The 18,866-nt window shown below is 33.3% G+C and overlaps 1 pseudogene across 1 annotated transcript in view; it reads left to right on the top strand.

Moving 5' to 3' along the window:
- Positions 1-18,866, top strand: part of LOC143236781 (diacylglycerol kinase beta-like) — a 120,446-nt pseudogene that overhangs the window by 21,371 nt on the left and 80,209 nt on the right. The window contains exons 6-8 of the transcript XR_013019750.1: positions 212-349; positions 3,991-4,107; positions 14,863-14,912. The product of XR_013019750.1 is annotated as a diacylglycerol kinase beta-like (transcript). The remainder of the gene's footprint in view (positions 1-211; positions 350-3,990; positions 4,108-14,862; positions 14,913-18,866) is intronic.

The raw sequence follows: 18,866 nt of genomic DNA, 5'->3' as shown, positions 1-18,866 counted from the left end.
ACACGTTGTTTGTGTTGTTTTTAGAAACTGTTTTTTCTTGTTGTGTTATTGACATTTTAGCAGAAGCTCGCAATAGTCTTAAAACAGTATAAAAACATTCCTCTGTTAACAGTTAAATATTTTTTAGTGTTTTATCGAAAGACGACAAATAGAAAGGGTCACGTTTCAACAACTTTAAAAAGATGTTTTATTCTTACTTGCTCTCCGCTAGGTAGCGCTTCTATTCACCCCATGGTGACCGTTACCCAAAACTATGCTGACCAGCTGTCCACGGATTCTTCTCCTAATCAGAGTGTAGTGTCCAGAAACTCTTCTCGAAAGTCCAACAGTTCCATCCACATACACAATAGTAAGTGGTCATTGTATAACGTAGGGTATGGATTAGGCTTAACACGGTTGAAATTATGGTAAGCTTTGGTGTTGTTTCTTATAGTAAACAAAAATTAACAAAAGTTCTGAACTGTAATTCAATAACTAGTACTTAAAAACCTTTTCTCGAAATAAGATATTAATAACCACTTTGTGTTTTCTTAGCAAAATTTGTTCCACTTAGTTACATAACATCTCTTCTCGGGATGGTTACATGTACATCATCACTTGATGAAGGATTTCTATTTAAGTCATCAAAACACAAGTTTTAGAATGAAGAAAAGCATGTTTCTTGTATATTTCTCAATTTATTTCTCCTACTTCCGCAAATAATAATAAATGTATTGTTTTGAAGATTTGCGCACCTGACGTTTATGATATTTGTTACTCAGTTACTAAAATGAAATATTCAATGAAGTTTCCAACTGCAAATAACAGACGTTTGAATCTTAATTTATCTTGTAGCTTTTAAAGTTGACAATGAAATCATTGAAGTTACTAAACAAAGTTGTCAACAAAAATTAACAAATAAAGCTGTTTGTTTAGATGTTTGGATGTATAGTCTTCCAACACGTCACATAAAAAAATACTTTAGGTGTTTGGATGTATGGGCTTCATCCACGTCACATAACAATACTTTAGGTGTTTGGATGTATAGTCTTCACACGTTTTATGTAACAATGTTTTAGATGTTTGGATGTATGGGCTTCCAACACATCACCTAACAATACTTTAGGTGTTTGGATGTATGGGCTTCATGCACGTCACATAACAATCTTTAGGTGTTTGGATGTATAGGCTTCACACGTTTTATGTAACAATGTTTTAGATGTTTGGATGTATGGGCTTCATGCACGTTACATAACAATACTTTAGGTGATTGGATGTATAGTCTTCACACGTTTTATGTAACAATGTTTTAGATGTTTGGATGTATGGGCTTCATGCACGTCACATAACAATACTTTAGGTGTTTGGATGTATAGTCTTCACACGTTTTATGTAACAATGTTTTAGATGTTTGGATGTATGGGCTTCATCCACGTCACATAACAATACTTTAGGTGTTTGGATGTATAGTCTTCACACGTTTTATGTAACAATGTTTTAGATGTTTGGATGTATGGGCTTCCAACACATCACCTTACTTTAGGTGTTTGGATGTATGGGCTTCATGCACGTCACATAACAATCTTTAGGTGTTTGGATGTATAGGCTTCACACGTTTTATGTAACAATGTTTTAGATGTTTGGATGTATGGGCTTCATGCACGTTACATAACAATACTTTAGGTGATTGGATGTATAGTCTTCACACGTTTTATGTAACAATGTTTTAGATGTTTGGATGTATGGGCTTCATGCACGTCACATAACAATACTTTAGGTGTTTGGATGTATGGGCTTCATGCACGTCACATAACAATACTTTGGATGTATAGTCTTCACACGTTTTATGTAACAATGTTTTAGATGTTTGGATGTATGGGCTTCCAACACATCACCTAACAATACTTTAGGTGTTTGGATGTATGGGCTTCATACGTCACATAACAATCTTTAGGTGTTTGGATGTATAGGCTTCACACGTTTTATGTAACAATGTTTTAGATGTTTGGATGTATGGGCTTCATGCACGTTACATAACAATACTTTAGGTGATTGGATGTATAGTCTTCACACGTTTTATGTAACAATGTTTTAGATGTTTGGATGTATGGGCTTCATGCACGTCACATAACAATACTTTAGGTGTTTGGATGTATAGTCTTCACACGTTTTATGTAACAATGTTTTAGATGTTTGGATGTATGGGCTTCATCCACGTCACATAACAATACTTTAGGTGTTTGGATGTATAGTCTTCACACGTTTTATGTAACAATGTTTTAGATGTTTGGATGTATGGGCTTCCAACACATCACCTAACAATACTTTAGGTGTTTGGATGTATGGGCTTCATGCACGTCACATAACAATCTTTAGGTGTTTGGATGTATAGGCTTCACACGTTTTATGTAACAATGTTTTAGATGTTTGGATGTATGGGCTTCCAACACATCACCTAACAATGTTTTAGATGTTTGGATGTATGGGCTTCATGCACGTTACATAACAATACTTTAGGTGTTTGGATGTATGGGCTTCATGCACGTCACATAACAATACTTTAGGTGTTTGGATGTATAGTCTTCACACGTTTTATGTAACAATGTTTTAGATGTTTGGATGTATGGGCTTCAACACATCACTAACAATCTTTAGGTGTTTGGATGTATGGGCTTCATGCACGTCACATAACAATACTTTAGGTGTTTGGATGTATAGTCTTCACACGTTTTATGTAACAATGTTTTAGATGTTTGGATGTATGGGCTTCCAACACATCACCTAACAATGTTTTAGATGTTTGGATGTATGGGCTTCATGCACGTTACATAACAATACTTTAGGTGTTTGGATGTATGGGCTTCATGCACGTCACATAACAATACTTTAGGTGTTTGGATGTATAGTCTTCACACGTTTTATGTAACAATGTTTTAGATGTTTGGATGTATGGGCTTCCAACACATCACCTAACAATACTTTAGGTGTTTGGATGTATGGGCTTCATGCACGTCACATAACAATACTTTAGGTGATTGGATGTATAGTCTTCACACGTTTTATGTAACAATGTTTTAGATGTTTGGATGTATGGGCTTCATGCAAGTTACATAACAATACTTTAGGTGTTTGGATGTATAGTCTTCACACGTTTTATGTAACAATGTTTTAGATGTTTGGATGTATGGGCTTCATGCAAGTTACATAACAATACTTTAGATGTTTGGATGTATGGGCTTCATGCAAGTTACATAACAATACTTTAGGTGTTTGGATGTATGGGCTTCATGCACGTCACATAACAATACTTTAGGTGATTGGATGTATAGTCTTCACACGTTTTATGTAACAATGTTTTAGATGTTTGGATGTATGGGCTTCATGCAAGTTACATAACAATACTTTAGGTGTTTGGATGTATAGTCTTCACACGTTTTATGTAACAATGTTTTAGATGTTTGGATGTATAGTCTTCACACGTTTTATGTAACAATGTTTTAGATGTTTGGATGTATAGTCTTCCAACACATCACCTAACAATACTTTAGGTGTTTGGATGTATGGGCTTCACACACCACCTAATACACTACCTAATAAACTTATATATTTAGATATGTAACATTTATCCACATCTAATAACCTAAAATACACTAGGTATTTGGACACCATGTGGCATACCGTTACAACTATCTCCACACTGGCACAGCTGTATGTCTGCGTACTTACAACACAAGAACCCAGTTTCGATCGCGGTGGTGGGCAGAGAATTGTGCAGCTGCGTGCTTAATTATATACACACAAACCGTTACAATTAAATATCCATTATTTATTTTCCTCGCCTAAACATGAACATCAGTAAACAAATGATAAAGTAGAAGCACATCTGTTTACATCTTTACTATCCGTCATCAGCCGGATAATTTGTTATTGTTTGATAAATAGTAAATTATTAACTGTTACTGTAGATATTTGAAACCGTTTGAATAAGATGGCCTATTGTTCTTTCCTAAGTCGACTTAAGGAAGACGGGTAGCCTCGTGGATGTCCATACACTTCAAGTTCCTTTGAAAGACATTGTTTGTTACCTGTCGCTTCTCGAGGCTGGAAGACCAGAAGATAAACTTGAGTGTAAGTTTTGTACATGTACTTCGTAGGGTTATGTTGGAGATTTGGTTACGGCATCCAGTGTTTTTGTTTATCTTTTTCAACATTTTCATATTCGGAAAAAACAACCGAACTTACTTGATTTACTTTATTGTACAAGATTTATGGCTTCGAACTAGTGGTCGTAATTTTGTAGAATGTGAATAAATTAACGGAATTTTTAACTTACGCTAGGAATGTCGCTTGAAAGGTAAACTTCTTAAACACTTTATCGGCGGATTAGCGGTAAAAGTCTAAGGAATTATAACGCTAAAATTCAAGTTTCGATACCCTTTACGGGCAAAGTACAGGAAGCCCTTTGTGTAGCTTTGAGCTCAATAACAAATAAAAAAATATATTCTTTTAGCAGCTCATTTTAATAATTATCAGGTTGCAACGTTATTCACCAAGCTAATACACAACCACTATCTGTGAACGTTTTGAAAATGATTTCATGTCTTGTTGACGTCATACGTGTGCTGCACTATTAACGTATCTTTCGAACGCGTTAAACAATAAACACTGAAAAACACAGGAATCAAAACTTCTTGCTGTAAGTATTTTTCTGTTCACTTGCGTAAGATTTTATAATAGATGTGGGTCCACAAAAATGGTGCTTGTTTTGAAATATCGTTTCTCAAAAAAAAAATGTAGATGACGTCACACTGATAAGGTAAGTTTAGCTGAAACAATCAACACCTCACTTGAACTGTTTGATCTTTCGTTATGCAAGTTGTGGCGTTTCTGTTCGGGTGATGTGCTTTTAAACTAATGAATTAATGTTACTTAGCTACTATACGTCGGAGCTCAGGGCTCTATATGTTATGAGATAAGCAAAATGTAATTTAATGTAATTTTTCTTCTTGAAGTATGTAAGATATTGATTACAAAATAGAAGTAGAAATCACAATATTTACTGACGAATCCAGTACTAAGTCTTAATAAATGTTTAATATTTAACTCTATCTCTAATAACTAAGTCGATGTTTCTTTTGGTCGAAAGCAAGTCTCACAAATAACATATTTTAATATTTTACCGTAGATTTTTTTAGCCTAATTACTTCTATACCAACTTTGAAATTCAATGTGGGGGGTATACTACTGTTTGTTTTTTTTATTTCGCGCAAAGCTACTCGAGGGCTATCTGCGCTAGTCGTCCCTAATTTAGCAGTGTAAGACTAGAGAGAAGGCAGCCAATCATCACCACCCACCGCCACCTCTTGGGCTACTCTTTTACCAACGAATAGTGGGATTGACCGTTACTTTATAACGCCCCACGGCTTAAAGGGCGAGCATGTTTGGTGCGACGGGGATTTGAACCCGCGACCCTCGGATTACGAGTCGAACGCCTTAATGCGCTTGGCCATGCCGGGCCCAGGGTGTATTACTAAAGACGTATTCTCATTTTAAAATACTGAAAATTGATCATATTTACAAATATTGCCGAAGTATTCAAAAACTGCTGATGCCTTATATCAATTATTAAGTTTGATTATATTGTTTTTTCTATTTTCTAACACCAGATGGCACTATCTAACATCGAATTAGAAATTTCTCAAACAAACGACTAACACAAACGTTTTTTTCTTAAACTTTTATAATGCGAGCTTGAGTGTGTGACGCATACCTTTTTTAAGTAGGTCTATATATCACCAAAAATATCTTGAGTGACGTCAGCGTTCGGTATTTCTCCTTCATTAGTGTCTTTCTATCCTGTTAGGGTAGAGTTACAAACATCCTGATAAAACAGAAATACTGAAACGTTGATACGAATAAATATATTATTTCTGGAACCAGTCGTTAAACATTATCGCTTTTTCAGCAGTGGGGGCGCTATAATGGTTCGATCAATCTCATTATACGCTCGTAAATTGTAGCCCAGGACTTGGCGGTGATAGCCTTCCCTTTGTAACGATCTAAAATGAACACGCCACTAAAATCAGGGTTCAACAACGAAAAACAAATTTTTTCAGTGATAACAGCACTTGCCAAATCACATTTAATAAACACGTGCCTGGCTAGTTCTTCATACTAACAATAAAGCTTCCCAATGGTACAGTGGCATGTCTGTGTACGTAAAATGCTAGAAACAGGGTTTTTTTTTTCATACTTATATTGAGCAGAGCACAGGCATCCCATTGTGTAGTTTTGTGCGTGAACTACAAATAAATAATTAACACCCGAATTATCAGCTTATTTTGAAAAAGATGAGATCGCCATAAGCAATTGTTTTGCTTCCCAGTCTGTGGAATTACAACGCTATAAACTGGGTTTCGATTCCTGCGGTAGGTAGAGCACAGATAGCCCATTGTGTAACTTTGTGATTAACTTCAAAACAAGTAAACACACCAATATTAATAAACAATATATTATGAATATTAATAATATAAATATTATTTCAAATAATAGGATCAGAAAAAGTAACCAGAGAGAAAAAAAACTCCAAAAAACAACAGCAAATACAATATTCCAAATATACCTTTCAATGTCAATAACAGTATCGAGTGATAAACTGTGTTACGTATTGTAACTTATCTCGGACAAGCCTCCACTTTATTATGTTACGTATTACGATTTCAAATAGCTTCAAACTGAGTTAAATTATAATTTAAATGTAGAAGTTTATTAAACTAGCTAGGGTACCCGTATCCTGGACGGAATTTGCGTATAATTATTGTTAATGAAAGGTTATCTTAGAACATGAAAAGTTGTTTCAATTATATGTAATTAAAAAAAGATAAACCCAAAACACCCATAAAAACAGGAAAACACAAAATGTGAAACCGTAAATGTGCATGTATCTCCTCGTGGACCCAACAAACCTTCATGCCAAATTTGGTGAAGGTTTATCAACAAGGATGAAGTTGTGGTCAAAACAAACGCCCGTAAAACATTAATAAAAACAGTAAAATGCAAATTTGAAAATTTGTATTTCCCCATGAACCTAATGAACCTCCTTACCGATTTTAGTGAAGTTCCATCCACACCCTGCGAAATATATACATAGACATAGAACAGGCAGTACTATTATATTTGTATAGATGGTCCAGTGCATTAGATCCGCGTGAGACCGCAGCCTGAGAAAGGAGAAAAATGAAGTTCTCCGTGACGGGAAATGGAGGCAAAACGGGAAAATTGTTACCCATATTGCAAATCTATATGTATGCAAGATAAAAATGATGCGAAGTTGGGGGTCGCACATCATGTAATAAAAAGGTTTTAACTAATATCATGCAAGCAAGAGTTTCATTATAGTATGATTTTGAGATGTATCAAATTTATAATATTTGCCGACAAGATTGATACACACAGTTTTCTTTCTTAAGACAAATATATTTTAAAATAAAAACAACAATAAGTCTATAATAACAATTATCACAAGTATAGAATTGCGTACAAGACTTTTACAAACTTACTAACAATATTGAGTCTTTGATCTGATTCGGAAGTTTCTTGATATAATATGGAGTTTTTACGATAAGCGAATTAATTTCGAGTTGATATAGGCGCCTCCCAGTGGCACAGTGGTATGTCTGCGAACTTACAACGCTAAAAATCGGGTTTCGATCCCTATGATAGGCAGAACCCAGAGAGCCAATTATGTAGCTTTTTGCTTAATTCCAAACAATCAAACAAAATAATATAGGCACAATTCACTTAACGAGGAGCTAGCTAACTCTTCGCTTATCATACGAGAGTTATTTCATTTGGAAGTTATATAATGTTTTCGTAACTAATAGTTGGTAATCTGCTGAAGTGTTTGAAATCTATAAACGTTCCTGGTCAAATATCTGTAGTTTGTTGATAACCAATCAGTTATCACAGTTATAACTTCCCGTGTTTATAATATAGTAATTTTAGCAAACCAGCAATATAAAAACTGTTTCTTGGCGGGTCGGTTTATGAACATTAGGCGAACAAAATTATAGAAATTTCATCTGGCCCAGGGGCCCGGCATGGCCTAGCGCGTTAAGGCGTGCGCTTCGTAATCTGAGGGTCGCGGGTTCGCGCCCAAGTCGCGCCAAACATGCTCGCCCTCCCAGCCGTGGGGGCGTTATAAAGTGACGGTCAATCCCACTTTTCGTTGGTAAAAGAGTAGCCCAAGAGTTGGCGGTGGGTGGTGATGATTAGCTGCCTTCCCTCTAGTCTTACACTGCTAAATTAGGGACGGCTAGCACAAATAGCCCTCGAGTAGCTTTGTGCGAAATTCCAAAACAAACAAACATCTGGCCCAACAATACTGGCAATCATTAGTATTTAGATACACACATAGTGTATTGTTTTTTACGAGGTCTGTTCAAAAAAAATACGCGGACTGACGTCATAAAACAAAATGTACTTTATTTAGAAGTTACAGGTCTGGGACCCCTTCAAAGTACTCTCCTCCCCAACGCACACACTTATCCCAACGGTGTTTCCACTTGTTGAAACAGTTTTTGTACGCTTCTTTTGTAATGTCTTCCAGCTCCTTCGTCGCATTTGCCTTAATCTCGGGAATCGTCTCGAATCTTCTTCCTTTCAAGGGTCATTTGAGTTTGGGGAACAAGAAAAAATCGCAAGGAACAAGGTCAGTAGGGGGGTGGGGAAGAACAGTGATCGAGTGTTTGGCCAAAATCTCACGAGTTCTGAGGGCTGAATTTCGCAGCAACGCGGTGCATCTTCAATTTTTCGGTCAAAATCTCGTAAAAAGATCCAACTGATATCCCACACTCTTCAGCAAGCTCCCTGACAGTCAGACGTCGATTTGCCCGCACCAGGGTGTTGATTTTGTCGACGTGTGGGTCGTCAGTTGACGTGGAAGAACGTCCAGGACGCTCATCATCTTCAATGGACTGTCGACCATCCTTAAAACGTTCATGCCACTTGAAACATGCCGTACGCTTAATAGCAACATCACCGTAAGCCGTGTTAAGCATAGCAAAAGTTTCTGTCGCAGATTTTCCAAGTTTAACACAAAATGTCACAGCAAGTCGTTGCTCCTTCAGGCCATTCATTCTGAAATCCGCCAAACGAAAAAAATCGCACTTCACTTAAAACCGCGTAGCTAATACACAAATGAAGATATCTGCAATCGGAAAATGGCGTTGTAATCAGCTGATCTGTGCGAACCTAGCGACACCAAGCGGATTCCCCTGGAACCAACTGGAGCCGCGCAATTCAAACAGTCCGCGTATTTTTTTAACAGCCATGAGGGAGGAAGAGGTCAAATGTACCTGACCCTCCTGGGTATTTAACAACATCAATACCCAAATACCGACACAGTGAAACAGCCCTCGTATATTCGAGATTATTTTACAAGTTCAGGGAATAAGCGGGAATTTTACAATACAGATTTAACAGTATAAGTTACATGCATTTCGGAATATATATTTAACTAAAACAAATATTGATATTAAAATAAATATATAGTAGTAAATCCGTTACAACAGCAATAATTCACTTATTATCCCATGACTCCTCTCTTGGTGAAGTTTCTGACAGGGTATTTATTGACCGAATAGGTCACGAGAATACATCTCGTGTGATTATAAATTTACACGCTATTCTACTACATTAGTACTTCTGTACGTCACCGCTAGAGAAGGTAGTGTCAGTTTCATTATACGCGCTTATTTGTTTCATGTACAAATGATTAGCTAGAAGGTGAGTTAACGTGCTAATTTATAGACAACGTAAGCGATAGAAGAAGATGATAAATGAACGATAAGCACAACCCCCCACGTAAAATATAATTTTCTATCTCACACTTCTAGTCTATCACTTCCAAATTATAGATGGTTAGCGAAGATACCTCTCGAATAGTTTTGCGCGAAATTGAACAAACAAGTTATTTATCTGGTTAGCTATACTCCATACAGGTGTTTGTACCTTTTAGCTGGAGTAAAGGTACATAGTCTATACCTCTTGGATATAGTAAGTGTGTGTGTGTTTTTCGTATAGCAAAGCCACAAAGGGCTATCTGCTCAGCCCACCGAGGGGAATCGAACCCCTGATTTTAGCGTTGTAAATCCGGAGAATACCGCTGTACTAGCGGGGGCAGGATATAGTAAGAGCACATAGTCTCTTATACCCTTGGGTATAGTAGGAGAACGTAGCCTATACCACTTAGGAATAATAGGAGTACATAGTCTATACCCCTTGGGTATAGTAGGAGCACATAATATATATAGCCCTTGGGTATAGTAGAAGAACGTAGCCTATACCACTTAGGAATAATAGGAGTACATAGTCTATACCCCTTGGGTATAGTAGGAGAACGTAGCCTATACCACTTAGGAATAATAGGAGTACATAGTCTATACCCCTTGGATATAGTAGGAGCACATAGTCTATACTCTTTACAGGATGTCTGTACCCCTTACGTATAGTAGGAGTACCTAATCTATACACTTTAGGTATAGTAGGAGTACCTAATCTATACACTTTAGGTATAGTAGGAGTACCTAGTCTATACTCTTTACAGGATGTCTGTACCCCTTACGTATAGTAGGAGTATAAAGGAGTATAAATAACTTGAAAAAAACACGATATTCTGAAACTTTGACTTAGATATATTATATCTGAAGTTGGTGGTAATGTAGATATATTATATCTGAAGTTAGTGGTAATGTAGATATATTATTTCTGAAGATAGTGGTAATGTAGATATATTATATCTGAAGATAGTGGTAATGTAGGTATATTATATCTGAAGATAGTGGTAATGTAGATATATTATATCTGAAGATGGTGGTAATGTAGATATATTATATCTGAAGATGGTGGTAATGTAGATATATTATATCTGAAGATGGTGGTAATGTAGATATATTATATCTGAAGATAGTGGTAATGTAGATATATTATATCTGAAGTTAGTGGTAATGTAGATATATTATATCTGAAGATAGTGGTAATGTAGATATACTATATCTGAAGATAGTGGTAATGTAGATATATTATATCTGAAGATAGTGGTAATGTAGATATATTATTTCTGAAGATAGTGGTAATGTAGATATATTATATCTGAAGATAGTGGTAATGTAGATATATTATATCTGAAGATAGTGGTAATGTAGATATATTATATCTGAAGATAGTGGTAATGTAGATATATTATATCTGAAGATAGTGGTAATGTAGATATATTATATCTGAAGATAGTGGTAATGTAGATATATTATATCTGAAGATAGTGGTAATGTAGGATATATTATATCTGAAGATAGTGGTAATGTAGATATATTATATCTGAAGATAGTGGTAATGTAGATATATTATATCTGAAGATAGTGGTAATGTAGATATATTATATCTGAAGATAGTGGTAATGTAGATATATTATATCTGAAGATAGTGGTAATGTAGATATATTATATCTGAAGATAGTGGTAATGTAGATATATTATATCTGAAGATAGTGGTAATGTAGATATATTATATCTGAAGATAGTGGTAATGTAGATATATTATATCTGAAGATAGTGGTAATGTAGATATATTATATCTGAAGATAGTGGTAATGTAGATATATTATATCTGAAGATAGTGGTAATGTAGATATATTATATGGTAATGAAGATAGTGGTAATGTAGATATATTATATCTGAAGATAGTGGTAATGTAGATATATTATATCTGAAGATAGTGGTAATGTAGATATATTATATCTGAAGATAGTGGTAATGTAGATATATTATATCTGAAGATAGTGGTAATGTAGATATATATATATCTGAAGATATAATGTATATTATATCTGAAGATAGTGGTAATGTAGATATATTATATCTGAAGATAGTGGTAATGTAGATATATTATATCTGAAGATAGTGGTAATGTAGATATATATATTTCTGAAGATAGTGGTAATGTAGATATATTATATCTGAAGATAGTGGTAATGTAGATATATTATATCTGAAGATAGTGGTAATGTAGATATATTATATCTGAAGATAGTGGTAATGTAGATATATTATATCTGAAGATAGTGGTAATGTAGATATATTATATCTGAAGATAGTGGTAATGTAGATATATTATATCTGAAGATAGTGGTAATGTAGATATATTATATCTGAAGATAGTGGTAATGTAGATATATTATATCTGAAGATAGTGGTAATGTAGATATATTATATCTGAAGATAGTGGTAATGTAGATATATTATATCTGAAGATAGTGGTAATGTAGATATATTATATCTGAAGATAGTGGTAATGTAGATATATTATATCTGAAGATAGTGGTAATGTAGATATATTATATCTGAAGATAGTGGTAATGTAGATATATTATATCTGAAGATAGTGGTAATGTAGATATATTATATCTGAAGATAGTGGTAATGTAGATATATTATATCTGAAGATAGTGGTAATGTAGATATATTATATCTGAAGATAGTGGTAATGTAGATATATTATATCTGAAGATAGTGGTAATGTAGATATATTATTATCTGAAGATAGTGGTAATGTAGATATATTATATCTGAAGATAGTGGTAATGTAGATATATTATATCTGAAGATAGTGGTAATGTAGATATATTATATCTGAAGATATCTGAAGATAGTGGTAATGTAGATATATTATATCTGAAGATAGTGGTAATGTAGATATATTATATCTGAAGATGTAGTGGTAATGTAGATATATTATATCTGAAGATAGTGGTAATGTAGATATATTATTTCTGAAGATAGTGGTAATGTAGATATATTATATCTGAAGATGTGGTAATGTAGATATATTATATCTGAAGATAGTGGTAATGTAGATATATTATATCTGAAGATGTGGTAATGTAGATATATTATATCTGAAGATAGTGGTAATGTAGATATATTATATCTGAAGATAGTGGTAATGTAGATATATTATATCTGAAGATAGTGGTAAGATCTGAAGTGGTAATGTAGATATATTATATCTGAAGATAGTGGTAATGTAGATATATTATATCTGAAGATAGTGGTGGTAATGTAGATATATTATATCTGAAGATAGTGGTAATGTAGATATATTATATCTGAAGATAGTGGTAATGTAGATATATTATATCTGAAGATAGTGGTAATGTAGATATATTATATCTGAAGATAGTGGTAATGTAGATATATTATATCTGAAGATAGTGGTAATGTAGATATATTATATCTGAAGATGAGGTAATGTAGATATATTATTTCTGAAGATAGTGGTAATGTAGATATATTATTTCTGAAGATAGTGGTAATGTAGATATATTATTTCTGAAGATAGTGGTAATGTAGATATATTATTTCTGAAGATAGTGGTAATGTAGATATATTATTTCTGAAGATAGTGGTAATGTAGATATATTATTTCTGAAGATAGTGGTAATGTAGATATATTATATCTGAAGATAGTGGTAATGTAGATAGTGGTAATATTATTTCTGAAGATAGTGGTAATGTAGATATATTATATCTGAATATTGTGGTAATGTAGATATATTATTTCTGAAGATAGTGGTAATGTAGATATATTATATCTGAAGATAGTGGTAATGTAGATATATTATATCAGAAGTTCGTGGTAATGTAGATATATTATATCTGAAGTTAGTGGTAATGTAGATATATTATATCTGAAGATAGTGGTAATGTAGATATATTATTTCTGAAGATAGTGGTAATGTAGATATATTATATCTGAAGATAGTGGTAATGTAGATATATTATATCTGAAGTTAGTGGTAATGTAGATATATTATATCTGAAGATAGTGGTAATGTAGATATATTATTTCTGAAGTTAGTGGTAATGTAGATATATTATATCTGAAGATAGTGGTAATGTAGATATATTATATCTGAAGTTAGTGGTAATGTAGATATATTATATCTGAAGATAGTGGTAATGTAGATATATTATATCTGAAGATAGTGGTAATGTAGATATATTATATCTGAAGATAGTGGTAATGTAGATATATTATTTCTGAAGATAGTGGTAATGTAGATATATTATATCTGAAGATGGTGGTAATGTAGATATATTATATCTGAAGATGGTGGTAAGGTAGATATAATATGTCTGAAGATGGTGGTAATGTAGATATATTATATCTGAAGATAGTGGTAATGTAGATATATTATATCTGAAGTTAGTGGTAATGTAGATATATTATATCTGAAGATAGTGGTAATGTAGATATATTATATCTGAAGATGGTGGTAATGTAGATATATTATATCTGAAGATGGTGGTAATGTAGATATATTATTTCTGAAGATAGTGGTAATGTAGATATATTATTTCTGAAGATAGTGGTAATGAAGTTTAATTCGAGAAAAATTATAATTTTAAAATAAATATTATTACAAGAAAATTCTTACTTACAATTTGCAAAGTAATTTATATAATAATTTATATAATAAGCTTATTATGGAAAAACCAACATTAAACGTTCTTCAGTTTTACCCATGTTTTAGGAAACTTAAATAATAGCAATGATTTACTTTGTCCAAATAAACACTGTTATGAAAGAAAATCATTATAGTCGAGTTTTGTTTTAGGCCTAAGATTAAGCTAAACTGGCCGTTGCTGGAAACAATCTGCAACTAAATATTAGAACAGAACTTTTAAGGTTACTGTTTTGTTGAGCGCCTCTAGCTTTTTATGTTTGTTTTTGGTTTTCAGAATGACAGAATAAACTCGTTTATAAATAAGTTTGTTACTCTACAATCTTATTTCGTTCATATTTACATATTGTTATTTTTACAGTTATGTTTCGACTTTACGACACCGATAGCAACGGCTACCTCGACAGCAACGTAAGTGATTTGTTTATGTTTATGAGATGTGTGTTATCATATTATTGACAATTTCTAGATATAAACTTACTGTTTTTTCATATGTTATGCTTATATATCTAACGCTGTCCATTGAAATATGTTCTTTGCAACTTTAGGGTTTTTTTCGGTAGTCAGGCTTTATAAGATTGATACTTCCGATTCGTGAGCAAAATTAATTTGTACCCGGATGACAACGTTGACAAAACAGCTTTATTCAATACGCCGAAAACGTTGGTAATTGTTAATTTAATGTACCTAAGTGACTTAAAATTGTGTTGTTGAAGAAATTCGTAAAGTACTTGTTAATATATTTATTGAAACAAAACTTCTTTAAACGCAATGTTTCTAGAATAATACGATGGAATTCTAATGCCAGGCATCGCAATCTGTGAAGTTCGCTTGCTTTAGGCCTAACATTAGTTTAGCCTTTCTAAAGTACGGTCTATATTCGAAAAAGAGATAAATTAGCACCGTAACTTCTGTCCGTTTTTCGCTTTAGTTTAGTTAGGGCTAAACTTTGCCGTACTTAACACTCAGTAAATAAACTTGTGATGTCATTATGTAGCCTAGAGTCCTAAATATTTTCACAACCCTTGTAATATGTCATTGCACAAGATTCCTGCTAAAGCATATTTAAATTCACCTATTATTTAAAATCGTTGGAACGAAGTGCACTTAGTTAATAAGTATTATTATAATAGTTTTCTCTGGGTTTTGCTTTATTTTCTAGTTTTGTCTTAATATGATAAAATCTAGCATTGATAAGTAATACAAATGACACTTACATTGTTTCACAGGAACTAATAAACCTATTCGTTCCTTATATTATATCAGAACAACTAGTAAAACTACCCGTTATAAAACACATATTTCAAATAATTTACCTTCTTGTATTCTGTGTTGAAGACATATATTGGATGCTTAACATGTTATAAAGCCCACATATATTATATTGTTATTGTAGTCTGTTAGTTTTACTTATGTTTCTGAGTTTTTGAGAATTTCTTAATATTTATCCGGAACTGCGATACTTCGATTATTTAGCCAAAGACGATTAATTAATACAAAAAAATGTATTTATTGTTTTCTTAAAATATTTTGTATGAACAGGAATCCGAATCCCTGACTCAGTTATTTGTTGGTGTATCATAATATACTGTACCACAGTTTTTGTTGGTATATGATAAAGTACTGTACCACAGTTTTTGTTGGTGTATGATAAAGTACTGTACCACAGTTTTTGTTGGTGTATGATAACATACTGTACCACAGTTTTTGTTTTCTTATGATAAAAATCACTTGTAGCGCACTGTTAACTGTATTTCATCAAGTACTTTAATAAGATATACATGACAATAGTACTTCCACAGGTGCTAGTTGCTTCTATATCTGTGGTGGACATTATGGAGATTGTCCTTTCCATACCTTGGTGTTTACAAACAAACCAGACATTGGAATAATTAAAAAAAATATGTTTTTTCAGAAATAAGCAACATGGAAATGAATAAATGGATGGTTTATTGATATTTAATGGAGAAACTGGGAACACCATTTCAAGTGGCTACGAAATAATGCGAGAAACTAATTTGATTATATAGCATCTAACTCTTTAACAAGCTAGCACAAGATATTATTGTTTGAAATTGTTAGAACATTAACTATAAAATTACTAAATTCGTTATCAACCACGGGTTCAACTGCAAAGCAGTCGTTGTCTTCAATATATGAGACATAGTTTACCAGTAAAATAAGCAATGTTTTTATCAGCCAATAGCTGTCACTGTAAATTTCAGCTCTTAATTAAGTCTCAGGCTGCGAGATAAAAACACTGAAGATGAAGTAACTTTTACTTCTGTAAGGTTAAGTCATACATCTGAACCACAACAGAGATATACAGACATAAACATGTAGACGTTACTTATACGAAAATACACAATCGAAACAAAATAACTGAAGTAGTGTTCGATTTGTCAGTAACACTTGAACAATAGAATGATGGTATTATTGGATAGAAGAGACAATTTTATTTCGTTTTGTAAATCGAACAGATAAAAAAAATCATAGAAACACATTTTTCTTCATTTGATAATGGGATGTTACTTAGAGCTCGAGTCGGTGACTTTATTTACCTGGTTAGCAATAAGACAAAGAGTCGAACCCCTAGCTGGGATTACGACTAATACAGCGCCCATTGGAAGCAGATTACGTTGTCGTTTGCGTATCCTTGGTGATTACGTGCGTGCTCGTTCATCAAAGGACATTTGGACAAGGTTGATGGTTAGGCTGTAAACAATTGGCTTCCAGATCAAAGAACTTCTTGCGTCATCGTTTTTCTTTATCAACTTCCAGGAGATATCAAATACAAATCGGGGTAAAAAAGGACCGTAAAACATCTAAAGAAAACTTTACGAGAAAGAGGTCGTTAGTAACTTCTAAAATAAATATAAAATAGCGAATTACAAAGTCTTAGGAAGTAAATACAGACAATTCCCGAAATTCTTCTTAGTAAGTATAGTTTTTATTATTCTGCTAATCAAACGACTCAAGAAATGTAGAACACGAAAAATAGTGGGATATTTCTATACACTACTGTGAAACACCATAATAAAGTTTTAAAGTCATTTTAGATTCAAGAGAAATTTCAAATTATGTACCACTCATTTCCTTGATCTTTAGATGCAGTTTCTTTGCGAAAAAAAGGTTTAAACCATAAACTTCTTTTTGATCGAAACTATTTCGTAACTAAGTGAACCATGCGCCTTACATGAACAACACATACAAAAGTAAAGATCTCTTTAGTAGAAACTCTTTTCAGAACTAAGTTAAACAACCGCCAGCACGTGAGAAGTATCAGCAGAATTAACGTTACGTATTTTGTTTTTCGTTTTATGATTTTGTATAGGTGGCGTTGTTAGTTACTGCATGGTACATTCTTACTTTAAAAGTGGGTTTAAACTGAGAGAAATATATTATAAGGAAATATGTTTTGCAGTGTTGGAACAAATCTCATAGGGTTTATTTTAGAGCAAAACCACATTAGGTTGTCTGTTGTGTCTTCCTCGAGGGAAATTTAATCTCTGATATTAGCGTTGTTAGTCCGTAAACTTACCACTGACCCACCGAGGGGCAACTTCTGCGAGCTAGTGTGAGGTGATGGTACACTGAATTCTTCACCCATAAGCGCGTTCGTCGTTTGGTATTTATACATACTTAAAACGAGTGTTAGTTTATGTAGGTACTTATTGAATGAAGAGGTATCCTTAAAAAGGAACGTAGCTCACTTGTTTTGTTCTTAATGATAAGGTACACTGTGTCGACCTTCATTATACAATTAGGATGTTAAAACTTTGTATGAACTTGCATGTAAATTGTGAAGCACATATATCCATCGAAAACATCCACAACAACAAAATATAGTTCATTAATAGAAAGGGGAACTTATGAAAGATATACATCAGAGGTTTTAATGGGTAGTGAAGTATTACTTGCTATTCCAATATTATATCCCTATGTCGTTCTTTGGAGGGGGAGAAACAGGGGATTTCGTGAGTTGTGAAAGACTGCTCCATTGTCGTCTTTCTTAGTACAAAGGACTCTTATAATGGAATATACCATTTGTATTTGTGTAGGATGTTCTTCCAAATATGAACTAAAAAGCTGTGAACCCATAAAGACTGTCCAAAGTTAAGTAACAACTTACAAATATATTGATCTGGATAAATGTTAAAAGTTAAATAACAACTGATAAATACCTTGCTATATCACATGGTAAAAGTCGCATTACGTAAATCTGACAGATCTGTGTAGTCTTGATTGCACTGTATTTATACGTTAAATAGCAATTCATTTCCAGGATACGTAATCTGATTCAAACACGTAGAAACGATAAACAATGTATTATCTTACATTTCCTATTATACCAACATATAACAA

This window comes from Tachypleus tridentatus, chromosome 13 (genome assembly GCF_004210375.1).
Source record: "Tachypleus tridentatus isolate NWPU-2018 chromosome 13, ASM421037v1, whole genome shotgun sequence".
NCBI classification, from domain to species: Eukaryota; Metazoa; Arthropoda; class Merostomata; order Xiphosura; family Limulidae; genus Tachypleus; species Tachypleus tridentatus.
This window is presented reverse-complemented; position numbering and strand designations above follow the sequence as displayed.